This window comes from Aulostomus chinensis, chromosome 18 (genome assembly GCF_037954235.1).
Source record: "Aulostomus chinensis isolate RoL2024-O1b breed Wild chromosome 18, RoL_Achi_v1.0, whole genome shotgun sequence".
Lineage (NCBI taxonomy): Eukaryota > Metazoa > Chordata > Actinopteri > Syngnathiformes > Aulostomidae > Aulostomus > Aulostomus chinensis.
The window spans coordinates 16665750-16679627 of NC_141337.1; the positions used below are offsets into that span (position 1 = coordinate 16665750).

A 13878-nucleotide genomic window follows, 5' to 3' on the forward strand; every position below is an offset into this window, starting at 1 on the left:
AAGAATGATAACCAGCAATGAAAAAAATGACCCTTTACCGTCTGGCTTTAGGTTGAGATCGAAAAGTGCATACTGAGATTGGTGTTTAGAACTGGGCGCCAGAGCTACAAAGTTCCAATCCCTTTTTAGAGACGAGTCATGGTTTTGGAACAATGAGACGGGCTTTACTGGACGACGTCGGGCAGCCATCAGGCTCATAGGGAATTTAAAAGATCTCATATACAGACAGTTGCTGCCTGACCTTTTAAGGCTATAAAACGAGCAGTAAAATCTTAAAATCAATTTTAAACAGCGACTTGACGTCCTTGTGAGCTGTGCATGTGTGACTTGATGCCGTCTCCGGAGATCATTGGTACCCAATATAAACAGGATATCCCACAAACACCTGGGAGCTGACGTTTGACTTGAATGACCTCGTCATACCGTATGTTCATGGGTGTCACGTGTGATGTGTGAGGTTCTCTGAGAGCAATAGCTTCTCTCAACCATCTAGATATTTTGGATCCTCCACACCAAATACAAATATTCTCTTGAACTAACAGACTCTTATTTTGGTGCCCAGGGTCACTGTGGCTGCACAAATACACTCTTGATTAATCGAAAAATGAGTTTTACGAGTGTTCACTTGGGTCTCGCCCGTTTCCACCGTGCTACATTTGTCCATGTTGTTGCTGCCTACTAAACCGCTTGCATTTGCATTCTTCTATGTAATCTAACACCGTTAAATAGTTTGAGAAATCTGTTTTGTTTGTTTTCCTCCCGGATGTTATAAAAGTAAAACGTCTGCAGGTTCTGATCTGATATTGGTGTCATCGTGACCCCTCAGGCTTTTAGTTTCCAGTACCACTAATCCCTGGGTTTTTGCATAATCATGGGCCCACAGGGGGGCCTTCTTGAGTCATCTGTGAATACTTAAAATATGTAATAAATTCCTCTACAGTAGAGTCTCATTGTGGCGTATCCCTCAGAGCACATCCCATTAGATCTCTCCCTTGATCTTGTTTTTTGGCATTTTTTTACAGGAGTTGTTCATGGGACTACTGCCCAGGCTTTTTAGTCATTGATGGTTTAGAAGCATGTGTGTGTGTGTGTGTGTGTGTGTTGAGAGCAGTCATTTACAACACTGACATGGTCCTCAAAATGTGAGAAAAGTAAGACGCTGGCAACGTAAGATGAATAATTTATAGCACCAGTCGTGCAGCCATTCAGTCCCTTCCTCTCCGTGTCCTCTCACTAGCATGAACGTACGCGCTGCTGTGTTAACATGCTCACTCTCCTCCTCGCCGCTTCTCTTCTCTCCTTTGTCTTCTAGCTCTGAAAGGTTCAGCAGGCTTCCACAATTAAAGACTTGAGCAATAGAATTTCTGATCTTTGATTAAATGAATGTGATTTCACTCAGTTGTAGTTTGGACATCCAGACATAATAACCCCAATTTCGCCCTTTTCATGGCGACAGCATGTTCGTGGATAGGAGGAGAGACGGCAGGGTGTCCAGGGTTGCACTGGTTACCCTGAAATAATGGACCCCCCCCCCCCCCACAGACACACACACACACACACACACACACACACACACACACACACACACACACACACACACAAAGAAGGCAGCACATCACAAATGTCCTTCGTTAAAGAAATTGTACGCTCCTCATAAACACTCTGACGAAGACTCACCTAAATGCTCCAGTGAAATGTTCGTATCCTGTCCTCCTAAACTTGGAGAGACGGGCTGCTTGATATTTTGGGTTTAGCTCTCTGCTATGAATCCAGAAGTGCAACCTCCTCCAACAGATTTGAGGTGCTATTGCTCAGGCTCTTGTTATTTCTTATCTAATGAGCATCTCATTGTTTGGTTCTACCGAGCCCCAGCGTTGCCAGAGTGGGCGCTTTTCTCCCCATTCAGGGTGTTTCACATCACTAATGGGCTACAGAAATAGAATTGGAACCTTTGGGCTGGTACAATATTATACATATATTCTTTATACAACTGCTCAAAAAATAAAGGGGACGCATAAACATCCCGGTGTAACTCCAGGTCAGTCACACTTCCAGGATATCAACCTGTCCAGTTAGGGAGGAATAGTGATTTTAAATCGATTTCACCTGCTGTTGTTCAAATGGGAGAGACAACAGGTGGAGGGGTGAGGAAATTAGCAGGACACCCCTATGAAGGAATGGTTTTGCAGGTGGTGGCCACAGACCATTTCTGTCTCCTCTTACATTTTTCCAGTGTTCTCCCACTAACAGGAGCGCGTGGGGTATCCTCAGACCCACTGTAGGACCATATGCTGGTTCAACAGACCCTGGGTTCCTCCTGGGGTATGACAATGCCCCACCTCATGTGGATGGAGTGTGTCAGCAGTTCCTGGATGATGAAGGCACTGATGCTGCATACTGACCCGCCTGTTCCCCAGACCTGAATCCAATCAAGCACCTCTGGGTCCTCGTGTATCGTTTGACCACATTGCACCACAGGAGTTGACTGATACCCTGATCCAGGTCTGGTAGGAGACTCCCTTAGGAGACCCTCTCCGTCTTGTCAGGAGCATTCCCAGAGGTTGTACCAGCACGTGGAGGCATTGCACACTCGTGAACCACCTGATGAGTTGTCTGGAGGAAATTCACAGAAGTTGGATCAGCCTCTGATTTCATTTTCCACTTTGATTTTGAGTATGATTCTGAATCCAGTCCCAATTGGGTTAATGAATCTGGTTTCCACTGATCATTCCTATGGTGTTGTTTTTCTCAATGATGTAATCAACAAAGATTTTCAACTGGAACATTTCTTTTATTGAGATCTAGGATTTCAGGCTTCCTTTCATATTATGGGTGTAAATTCCCATTTCTGTTTTCTAAGGCCAGAACTAATATAAGTTCTGCCCTTGTTTATGAGTAAACCACGAAAGGATTTTTACAGAGTGGACACATTTTACATTGTATAACTCATGTCCAGTGTCACGGTGGTGAGATATCACAGGATGAGATCAGAGACAGCAGCTTGATTGATGTATGGAGGGGAGAATGCTGAGATCCAGTAATGTACGGTATCAGCGGATGATCCATCTGTCACCGCAATGCAAGAAAACTCAACTGGATTACTGACTCTTCATGTAGGACAACTGGGAACATATGAGATACACAGAACTGACACACACACATAAAGACACACACTGGCTGAGCATAGCAGGAAGGAAGTCATCATGTGACTGGATCAGAAGGTATCAAATCAGCCCCATGCCGTCTTTTCATCACCGCCTGCTGATGGTAACTTAATGGCTGGCAGTGTTGTTCTGTAGTACATCGCAGCCTCTGTAATTAAATAACGCACACAATCACACACCCATCCAGGGGATCCTAGCAGGTAACGCTGTTTTCCATATCCCTGTAAAGATCAAAAGCTTGCATAATAATGAAATAATTATAAGAGGTCCCCGAGGGGAAAATAGCTGGAGTATGGCTGGAATTCATTGCTGAGCTGTAGGACATCTGATGCAGGCGGAGATGGAAATATTCGTCCTGTGTTTAACTGATGACATGCTCATACTTTTCCTGTTTTACCTTTATTCGTCGCACTGAAAACACAAAGCGCATACGTTCGTAGCACTGAAGTGGCAACTTTGAGGTACACCTGTCTGTACTGTGTTGGACCCCCTTTTGCCCTCAGAACTGCCTTCATCCTCGGTGGCACTGATTCATCGAGGTGCTGGAGACGTTCCTCTTGGTTCATACTGACGTGATGACATCACACACTTGATGCAGTTTTGTTGGTTGCACAGCCATGACGCAAATCTCAGCTTGGCTGTGACCTTTGAACGATGCTCAGCTGGTACGAAGAAAACATCCCCCTCACCGTTACACCACCAGAGCAGCAGCAGCAGCAGCAGCAGCCTGAACCGCTGATAGAAGGCAGGATGGAGCCGCGCTCTCATGTTGTTTAGGGACCCTACCGTCCCAATGTTGCAGCAGAAGTCGAGACTCATCAGAACAGGTGATGTATTCCAGTCATTCTACTGTCTAATTTTGGTGAAGCCATGTGAATTGTAGAGTTCTCAGCTGACAGGAGCCGAGCCAGGTTGGTCCTCTGCTGCTGCAGCTCATCTGACTCCAGGTTCCATGTGTGGTGCGTTCAGGGATGCTCTTCTTCCGTCTCGGTGGTCATGAGTTGTTTGAGTTACTGTTGCCTTTCCATCAGCTGTTCTCTGACCTCTGCCACCAACGAGGCATCTTCACCTGGAGAACTCACAGCTCACTTGATATTCTATCTTTCCTGTTCCCTCCTCTGTAAACCCTCAGGATGGTTGTGCTTGAGAGTCCCAGTTGATCAGCAGTTTCTGAAATACTCAGACCAACAGTCACGCCACATTCAAGGTCACTTAAATCACCCCTCTGCATTCTGATGCTCAGTTTGAACTCCAGGTGATGGTCCACACCACATTTACATGCTTAAACGCATTGAGTTGCCTCCATGTGATTGGCTTGTTAACCCACAGCTGAACAGGTGAACCTAATAAAATGGCTGAGTGTAAACGCTGATAGTTGGCTTGCAAATGCAGTATATTTGCGATCATGATCATACAGTGTGTGACAAAAGTGTAGAAAATTAAAACTTTTCACTTCTTCCAACTGCTTTTCAAACACTTGTTAATTTATCCGTTCATTCTTATAATTGGGACGGTGGTGCAGTGGTCAGCACTGTCCCCTCACAGCAAGAAGGTTCTGGGTTCGAGCCCCGGCTCCATCACAGGATCTTTCTGTGTGAGTCTCCATGTTCTCCCTGTTCCTGTGTGGGTTCTCTCTGGTACTCCAGCTTCCTCCCACAGTCCAAAGACATCAAGAGGGGACGAGGCTGATTGATACTCTAAATTGACTGTAGGTGTGACTGTGAGTGTGAATGGTTGTTTGTCTCTATGTGCTGGATGGATGGATGTTATAATTGGTCATATTCCTTCATGAACAGTTATGAATGTACGTAAATGAACCTCTAGAATCTTCAATTTTAACTCTTTTGTCATCAATTATCAAGGTTGCCATACAAATTATGCACTGTCACTATTATTAAATACAGATGTATCAGTAGCATACAGCACTTGCTTTAACTGAGAATTACATATATCAATCATATGTATTTACATGAAATACAGAGAAAGTTGCTTTTGTCTGCAGGATAAACACTGAATAAGGTGGGAGCACTGAAGACCTTTAACACTTTATTTATCCCTCAAGGGAGGAAACAGGATTCTGCATGTAAGCCATGGTGAACAAGCACGCACACTCGGCAGTTGTTGAGCGTGAGGTACCTCACTGAAGAGGATTTCAGCCTTGATCGCTGAGAGAAGGGAAACCATGACATCACTCTCCCTGAGTACCCAGCCCCTTTATGAAATCACCATTGAAAATTAACAGTTTAGGAAGCTTGTTTTGTTGATTTGTTGTTGTACGCGTCCCCAAGTTGGCTCTCAATGAGCTGCAGACTTGTTTGAAGTGATTGTGATCATTAGCATTTATAGTTAGCAATATTATGGTTGACATTCATATGAAATCGGAGGAAATCTGACTGGGCATTCGTGTTCCGACCCTCAAAAATATAAATTCAAAATAAGTAAAGTAAAGTAAAGTAGCTTTTACTTTAGTTTTTGTTGTTGTAAGAGTTGCATATGAATTGTTTATTTCTGTTGCTGTATTTTTTTTTTCCCCAACCGAAGTCACTCAGTTGCTTTCAAACTAATACCCTCAGTAAATTATAGCTAAATAGAAACTGAGTTATAATTAGTTTGAGAGATAAGACGATATAGAAATATGACCAGGACACAACTGGGGGAAATAAACCAGAAATAGTTTTCTACTTATCAAGACTACACTTGTAAAGGTGAGATTAGCGATGGCGTGTCAGGTTCACGTGTGAATTGAAAAAATATCCCGAGGACCCCTGTGTGGGCCCCAGACTCTAACTTGAGATCTCCCGTTGTAGGTGACACACTGAACATTTTTGCTGACTTTAAGGATCCTCCCGTACTTGATAGTCACAGCGCTGCGAGCGAGTTAGTCAGTGGGGTTCGTAGAGTTTACGTCCCTCAAGACCAGGCCACACAACGAACGCATGCACGCAAGACGGAGCTGCACTGTCTTGTACTCCACTGAGATTGGTTGGGGTGTCACACTTTTCTTCACACAAAAAAACTCTTTTGTGCTGCTCTACTAGAGGAGCTATTTGTTTGTCTTCGCCCATCAATCTTTTCCTTTCTCTTCCCCCAACACCTCCATCACTCAGAGACAGTTTTCTGCACTGGATGAGGTTTCCAATGACAGTCCCTGGTCTCTGCCGCTCCCAGTCAGGCAGGCGTCTCCTCTGGGCCCACGACCTCTCCCCTCTCCACCAAAGACTTGGACTGGGGACCCGATTCCGGCTCCTGTACAGGAAGGATTACGGAGGCGTGATTGTCCTTCTCCAGTGAAATATTAAACTCATTAAAAAGATATTCCTTTGTCATTTTGAATTGTTTACTCAAAGTATTGCTTCTCCTCCTCCTCTCCCTCATACCTTTGGTTCTCTCTACTAAAAAAATCTTTCTAAACTGCATTATTGCAGAGAATAAGCTCTGTAGCTAGCAAAGCTTTATTCACGAGACTTAATCTTTTCTTACTCAAGAGGTTCTTCACCAATGAACATAATTTTTATGATTTGAAAGCATAAATGCAATCGTAAAGCTACTGTTATGCTATGAACAAGCTACTCCTTGAATGCATCACTTCAGCATCACCGCAATTAGCTTCACACCTCCTCTGTGTTCGACGTGAAGATGAGTAACGTCTGCAAAACCTCTGTTGTCTCGTTGCAATTGAGGACAGATGCAACTCAAGACGACACATTAATTTTACAACACATGCGCATCATTAAGGAAACGTGCTGCAAATACACAACACTCGAGTCCTCCAGGACACCAGGGCATGATAATTAAGCTTTATGTTTAGGTTTAATTAAAGGTTTATTATGATGCTACCTCAAACCCATTGACTGAGTCAAGGGATCCAGTTTGATTCTTCCGTTCCAGTCCCCTAAAAGGCCATAAATGCATTAATCCAAGTTTAAATGTCTTTGATTATCTGACACTGAATATCAATATGGGATCACTGCTGTAAATATTTTCAAGATACACTTCTTAGTGCCACGTTCTGTGCAAGGACCCACACGAAGCACAGAGTTCAGTACAATCAACGGTTTATTTGAACAAGTGCGAAGTCTGAGGATGACCGACTGAGGCTAGCAGCGCCGGTGCTAGCAGCAGGGTAGGCCTCAGGTTAATCCTCCGAGTGCAGGAAGAGGCTGTGACCTGGTAACCGTGGACACCTGGACTGCGCGTCTCCTGGGCTGTGGCATTCAGCACCGTCTGATCCTCCTCAAACTTGTCACAAGGTCTCCACCCGGTTCAGGGCCGCAGGGAGCAGGCCAGGGGAAACCGGGAAATCAGGCTGGAGCAGAATCGCTGGAGAGTCATGAGAAAACAGAGGATAATCTGGCACTGGATGAATGTGAACATGGGGTTTAAGTAGTGGACTGATTGGCGAGTGAATGCAGGTGTGGCTGATCAGGGAGGGGTGTGGCTGAGCTGCTGCAGTGGGAGAAGTGACTGCTGCAGGTGAGTGTGGCAGGCAGATGTGACACCAAGGATTTTTTTTTTTTAATTCACATTCTGAAACACAGCACTCTGTACAGGGATGCTGGAAGCCAAAGAACCACAAGGCTAAGGTAGATGTCCTTGGTTCCACTGTCGACAATATTATTAACAGCTAACCAGTGTAATTCCATCAACCAGCGTATAATGTAAGCTAAGAGCAGACTTATCTGTTATTTTATTTGCGTTGCTATCAAGATAAGGACGCCGAAGCACCATCCGATCATCCCCGTTGGCAAGAACTTTCCTCCCAAAGTGGGCCGCTCCTACACCAAGATCACCGAGAAGCAGCAGCTCCTTCTGCCACCCCAGATCCCTCAGCAACAGCAGCACCTCCTCCAACAGCCTGCATCCAGCCAGTGAGTCTTCTTCAGGGCTTGCTTGTGGGGACAAGGAGAACTGATGTCTGCCAGAGGCATATGTGTAGATTAATAAAGCCCCCAGAAAACCCAAGAGTAGCATGTTCAGAATTCAGCCGAGGTGGGGCTCAAATCTGGAGCGCTGCTCTCTTGTTTTAAGCTGTAGTTGCATGTAGCTGTTTCAGTCTAACTGTGCTCTTTGTCTCTCTGTCTGTCTCTTGCTCTTCAACAGACCTGAGACAGACCAGCAGATGTCTTCCTCCTCTTCTCTACTTCAGCCTGTTGCTGACCTTTCAACTTCTTTCTTTAACCAGGACAGACAACTTAGAAACCTGCATAAAATGACTGTCCGTTGCGCAAAAAAACCCAAAACAAAACATACAAGACCCAAATATATTGCACCATTACTTTTACCAGCAGTCGGCCGTGTTTTAAATTCAGCAAGACTGACAACTTGCTCTCTATATCTACAAGATAATATAACCTATATAAAAGATTTCCACCCTGACAAGTGATGTGAATCAAAGGTGGCAATGACAGGGACATTGATGGATTGCTCTGTCTTGCTGTTTGTCTCGTCTTTTCTCTTGGATCAATTTCAATTTTCCACTCATATGTAACCTCACGCCTTGACCGTTTCTCTGTTTTCCCTCGCTCTTGTCTTTCTCTCTTTTACTCCGTCTGAACTCAGGCTGTGGAACTTAAGTCTGAGCTGAAGCCCATCCTCGGCAACAAACAAGATACAGTATGATCATGAGGCCGAGGAGCTCCCGGCGCAGGTCCGGAGACAGCAGCAATACCCTGTGTTCAACAGCAGGGGGTGTCACCGGGCCAGGGGCTGAGGGAGCTGGAGGATCCGATCACACTGCTGCAGTCGTCTTCAACAGTGTTGCGCCACAGCATCCTCACTACTATCAGCCATTTTCTCTGACTGGTCATTCCGATAATTCAAGTTTTGATAAACGTTTAGATAATTCGCTAAATATGTGTTGTCTGCATATTGTAATGTTCTCTTCTGTAAAACTAATGCAGGAAACAGAGCCCCCCCCCCCAACTGCAGTCCCGCCTCATCACCTCGTTACCAAAAGTAGGGCTGTTTCAACCGTCTCCCACGGCCCCCCTGGACGCTCTCTCACTGCCACGAATGACACCAGCATTACTGGAGACCTTCTGGGGGAAAAGGTCTACATTGTTTTACCTGTCACGGGTTGAATTGTTCTTAGACGTTCTATATAGTAGAGTTCTAAACATTGTTGGGGAGGTTAATGTCCAAATTTAAAACTTTCCCAATGACCTTCATCGCTTTCACCAGACTTGGCACAGAAGTACAACCAGGCCTTCTAAAAATGTCGTTCATCATGGTTGTAGAGGGGTCCCTTGACTTCATACTCAAGTTGTCTCTTTGACTAAGTGAAAGTAGTGTCATCACTCTGAATGGGCTGCCACGCATCAACAGGTAATACGATTGTCCTGGTGGGAGGAATGGGACTGCAGGTGTTATTAATTTAAAAAAAAGAAAGACTACAAAACACCCACTGCCATTTAATCTTGGTTGGAAAATGGAATTTAACTCACTGTAGTTTTGTTAAAATATTAGTGAAATTCTGCTGGTCGAGATTGCTGCATTACAGCTAAAACTCCCTCCTGTAGTACACAACAGCTGCAGCAAGTATTACACAACATAAAAAGAAATAGGAGTGGGAGTGCTGAGTCTGCCTATAGAGATGTCAGGGTTTGACGGGACACCGTGTGCTGCACGTATATGACTCGTCTCTCTGATGGCTGTTAGTTACCATTTAGTTCCGTGAGGAAGTTTCCAGGTGGGTTGAAGCAAGCGGCGAGATATTCTTAGCTGAGAAGAGTGACTGAGCACCACCTGAAATGTCTATTAAAGTCTAATGCCTCCTACTGATGGACCATTCATGACGTGCTCCCTCCTCTCTGTCCGCTGAACTGAAGGCACACAATGGAGGACCTCAGATATCTGTGGATCAGCCCTGGCAGGGGGGCGCCCGGTGTTTGTCAGCATCGTCACCGTCCCCCCAGGACCCGGCGGCTGCTCCCTCTGGGGAACACACCTTTTTCTCTTCCTCTCGAACTGTAAGTATCATTCAGATGACATGGATCATCTTTCAGAGGGATTTGCATAATCCGGTCGCCTTGGAAAAGATTTGTGTGTTCATTGCATAAATTAACGGATTCATTAAAAGAAGTTTAGAAAATGAATTTGCTGATCATAATTCAAAAAGTTTTTACCCTTGGGGGCACTTTACTCATTAGCTGCTAATTTACCTTGCATTTGGCAAACTTGTTTTTCTGTTGTCTGTTCCAAAATACTGTTTTGCATCATGCCAAGTTATATTAACACTAATGATAAGATTTAGCTACGCAGCTCATCGAAGTTCCAAAGGTAAATGGACGGCAACACGAAAGCTGTAGTGCCACTTTTGTCTTCTGGAAGTCAATTATTGCAAAAACTCTTCACGTGTGTATAGGTTGCACCTTTGTATACTCTGTTGTTGTGTGTTGTTGTAGCTATGTAATCGTGTGTGTGTGTGTGTGTGTGTGTGTGTGTGTGTGTGTGTGTCTGTTCTCAGGATCGTGAACATGAAGGCGATTTCATTGGCGTTTCCCAAGCAGGAGGTGAGCTACATTGAGGCTGTACAATTCAAGTTAATGGTTTACATTAAATAAGAGCGAGCAGCCAGGAGTAGATTTAGCCTCTCAAGTCCTGGGTTTTGCTCCTCTGCCACCTCCAGCTCTTCCTCTGGACCACCTAAATCCCACCTCATCTGGGAAGATCAACACCTCGGCCAGTGAACGTTTGGAGGCCCTTGAGGAAAGCACCACTGGGAAGCTTGTCCTGGGGGTGGAGCCTGCCGATTTATTGACTGAGGACCTCTGCAGCCAAATCCCATGCACCCCCGGTGTCTTGGGCCGTCCCTCGTCGCCCTTCCTCATAGAAGCAGAGGAGCGAGGGCTCAACGGTATGGAGTGGTTAGACATTGACATAGGAGAACAGAACGAGGAAGAAGCCCCCCGCTGGCTCCACGGGGCCCTCGAACACCCACTCGCGACTTTTCCACTGACTTCCTTGATAATTTTGACCTGTGAACAGCACTCACAAAACAAGCATACAGAGCATCCTCTCAAACACACACACACACACACACACACGTGAACGACTGCTCCTCTCACACTCACGCTGAATTTTTTAACCACTTTATTTTATTTACACACTGCAGCGTGTGTGTGTGTGTGTGTGTGTGTGTGTGTGTGTGGTCTCATCTCTCTGGTTCACAACCGTTTTTTGGGGGGAAACTACATTGATTTATTTGACCTTCACTAATTAAGCCGCAAGCTGCTTCCTTACCTCGTTGTACAGTAAAGATAATCAATGTATTTACCAATACCACCACTGCAGCCAACCAATAATTAAAGGAGAAAAGCAAGCATTCGTGTCAAATCAATCAGGTTGCATTCATTAAATGCAACCTGTGGTGTGGTGGTGGTGATGCTACAGTGACGTGAGCGCCTAGCTTGTGCAGGTGGGACTGACCTGATCTTGTTAACCCACAGATCGCAGCTGGTTGGTGAAGGATTATTGCCATTTATTCCTATTTTTACAGTTTTAGATATTAAAATATATGTTTCAACTAATAAGTGTGGTTTTCCTCTCAAGTTAGATGTGGTTCTACTGTACAAGGAGTCCCTCACTGAGGACCGAACTCCTATCCCTGACAACAGCCGCCCCACTGAGGAATCCCATCGCCACCGCTCGTATTCACCATCTTGTTCTTTTGGTCATGAGACATATTTCACAACCGTAAGTGAAAGTAGAAACAAATACAAAATCAAAAAACTGGTGGATAAGTTGATGTGGTCACACAAACCCAAACATTTTTCATCGCTGTTCTAATTTTGACTTTTTGTGTCAGAAACAACTTTGTGGATTTCTGACTTTTACATTCAGGCTGTGTTCTAAATATTATTGTTTAATAAGCCAATTTTTGTAGTTCCACTCAAAAGTACTGTCTTTTTTGAAGAAGAAGAAGAAGAAATATTGTTTCAAGGTCAAATCTAAACAATAGCCACGTATTGTTGTCAAACTTAAAAAGATGACCTCACCTCATGAAGGTTTAATCTAACTAGGTCCAGGGATTTGACCTGCTCGGACGTATTCACACATTGTTGACTTCAACATCGAGAGACCTTTTTTTCCGCTGTATTTCCCTTGAGTCATGTCCTGTAAACCAATGCCATATGATACCACTGCATTTTGCAATAATACCATTATTTGAGTTGAACATTTGCATGTGTTGCTACATACACCTTCAGTGAAATTGCTAAGTGAAAACTATGCAACTTACCTTTTTCACACCCTTCAGCTACGGTACTGCAACACAATGCCACAGTCGCACTGCTTGTTCCTCTCGCTAAACAAATAGTTGCTGGGTGTGTGCATGAGCGTAAGACAGCAAAGTGATAGTTTGAATGAGATTTTAAGTTCGTAAGATTAACTAGATGGGTGCTGATTTACTTGCTAAGACGATCATCTCTCTACTGAATTTATCCTTCAGGTCTTTTTTTTTCAGATTGATGATCCAACATATTCTGCGATGTCAAAGATAGGTAATCGCGTTAAAGCCAGCATTCCAACGTGTGTATTTCTGTTCACATGCAGGAAGTAAAAGCGACACACGTATAAATGCATTCTACTCTGAAGACAACTTGGGAGCAAGCAAGCAAGCTCTCCTTAATGAAACGCCATTTTTATGCACTTCCTGTCACCACACACACACACACACACACGTGGGCCTATATAAACACACACTTGGGTGCTTCAAATCCGCTTTGAGGAGGAGGATGACAGAACGGTAGAGTTGTAAATTGTGAGTCACAAGAGAGGATATATAGACGAGAGCATGACTGCAGCTCTGGAGGCAGAACACACACACGCACATACACAACACATTTACTTCAGTCACGGTTAGAGTATTAAAATGGATGCAGAGTTAATTCCTGGAGACTAACCACTAGTGGACTAACAACTGCAAATGAGCTTAGCCAAGGTGCCCCCAGCGAAACCCAATGTTAAAAAAAGAGAAAGTTTTCATGTTAAACAGAGCTGTCCCACAATTTAACGGGTCCCTCCTTGACCCGTACCCCTCTATCAAATTTAGGACTCATAGTTTTTTGCATATTCCTGCTGTCAAACAGGACAGAAAAGGTTTCCTCTTTGGTGTAGATGCCAGATTATTCCTCCCACTGAAGCACATGGCAAGGGAGTGTGCAATGAAACACAGGAGAGCGAATAAACGGCTCAAAAATCTACATTTTTACATAATCAACTTCTATGGGATATTCCTGCACGAAGAGCAAACCCTCCCGGTGAGTTCTGACCGTTCTCCACCTTTGTTGTTCCCTCTGTTGCCCACCTTCAATCTTCGAGGACAGGAACTGGAGTAGTTCAGCTCATTATATCAGTCAGAAAAAGTGATGGAGGATGAGTGCTCCGTTACATGAGGTCATCTCCTAGACCATCAAATGGTATTTAAATCAATATGCGCAATTAATTTACTGTCGAGCACTTTTTGCACTTCAGGTAATTACGATTGATTCCCGTGAGATGTAGAGCCAGACATTCAAGTGATGATTCACACAGAGACACCCCCCCCCCCCCCCCATGTTGTCGGCTCTGTGGAGCGAGATTCACAATGATTCACTTCAAAACAACTGTATCCATCTGTGACAAAGACGACCCAGGGACGAGTGCGCTTGAAGGACCGGGCTCGTGATGAATGAGAGGATGAGCCCTTAATAACCAGGAGGAGGTCTTAGCTGCA

General features: G+C 44.6%; 2 long non-coding RNA genes across 4 annotated transcripts; both read left to right on the forward strand.

Annotated features, from left to right (window-relative positions):
• Positions 1 to 7566: 7566 nt before the first annotated feature.
• LOC147245435 (uncharacterized) lies at positions 7567 to 8961 on the forward strand. 2 transcript variants are annotated; one of them, XR_015110061.1, is made up of 3 exons: positions 7567 to 7747; positions 7872 to 8032; positions 8724 to 8961. It is a non-coding gene; the product is annotated as an uncharacterized LOC147245435 (long non-coding RNA). The 2 variants fall into 2 exon arrangements; XR_015110060.1 differs by lacking the exon at positions 8724 to 8961 and adding an exon at positions 8265 to 8368 and having other exon boundaries at positions 7872 to 8153.
• A 124-nt stretch (positions 8962 to 9085) lies between these two features.
• Positions 9086 to 11622, forward strand: LOC147245436 (uncharacterized). 2 transcript variants are annotated; one of them, XR_015110121.1, is made up of 4 exons: positions 9086 to 9214; positions 9992 to 10132; positions 10630 to 10675; positions 10792 to 11622. It is a non-coding gene; the product is annotated as an uncharacterized LOC147245436 (long non-coding RNA). The 2 variants fall into 2 exon arrangements; XR_015110122.1 differs by lacking the exon at positions 9086 to 9214 and adding an exon at positions 9454 to 9488.
• Positions 11623 to 13878: the final 2256 nt, after the last annotated feature.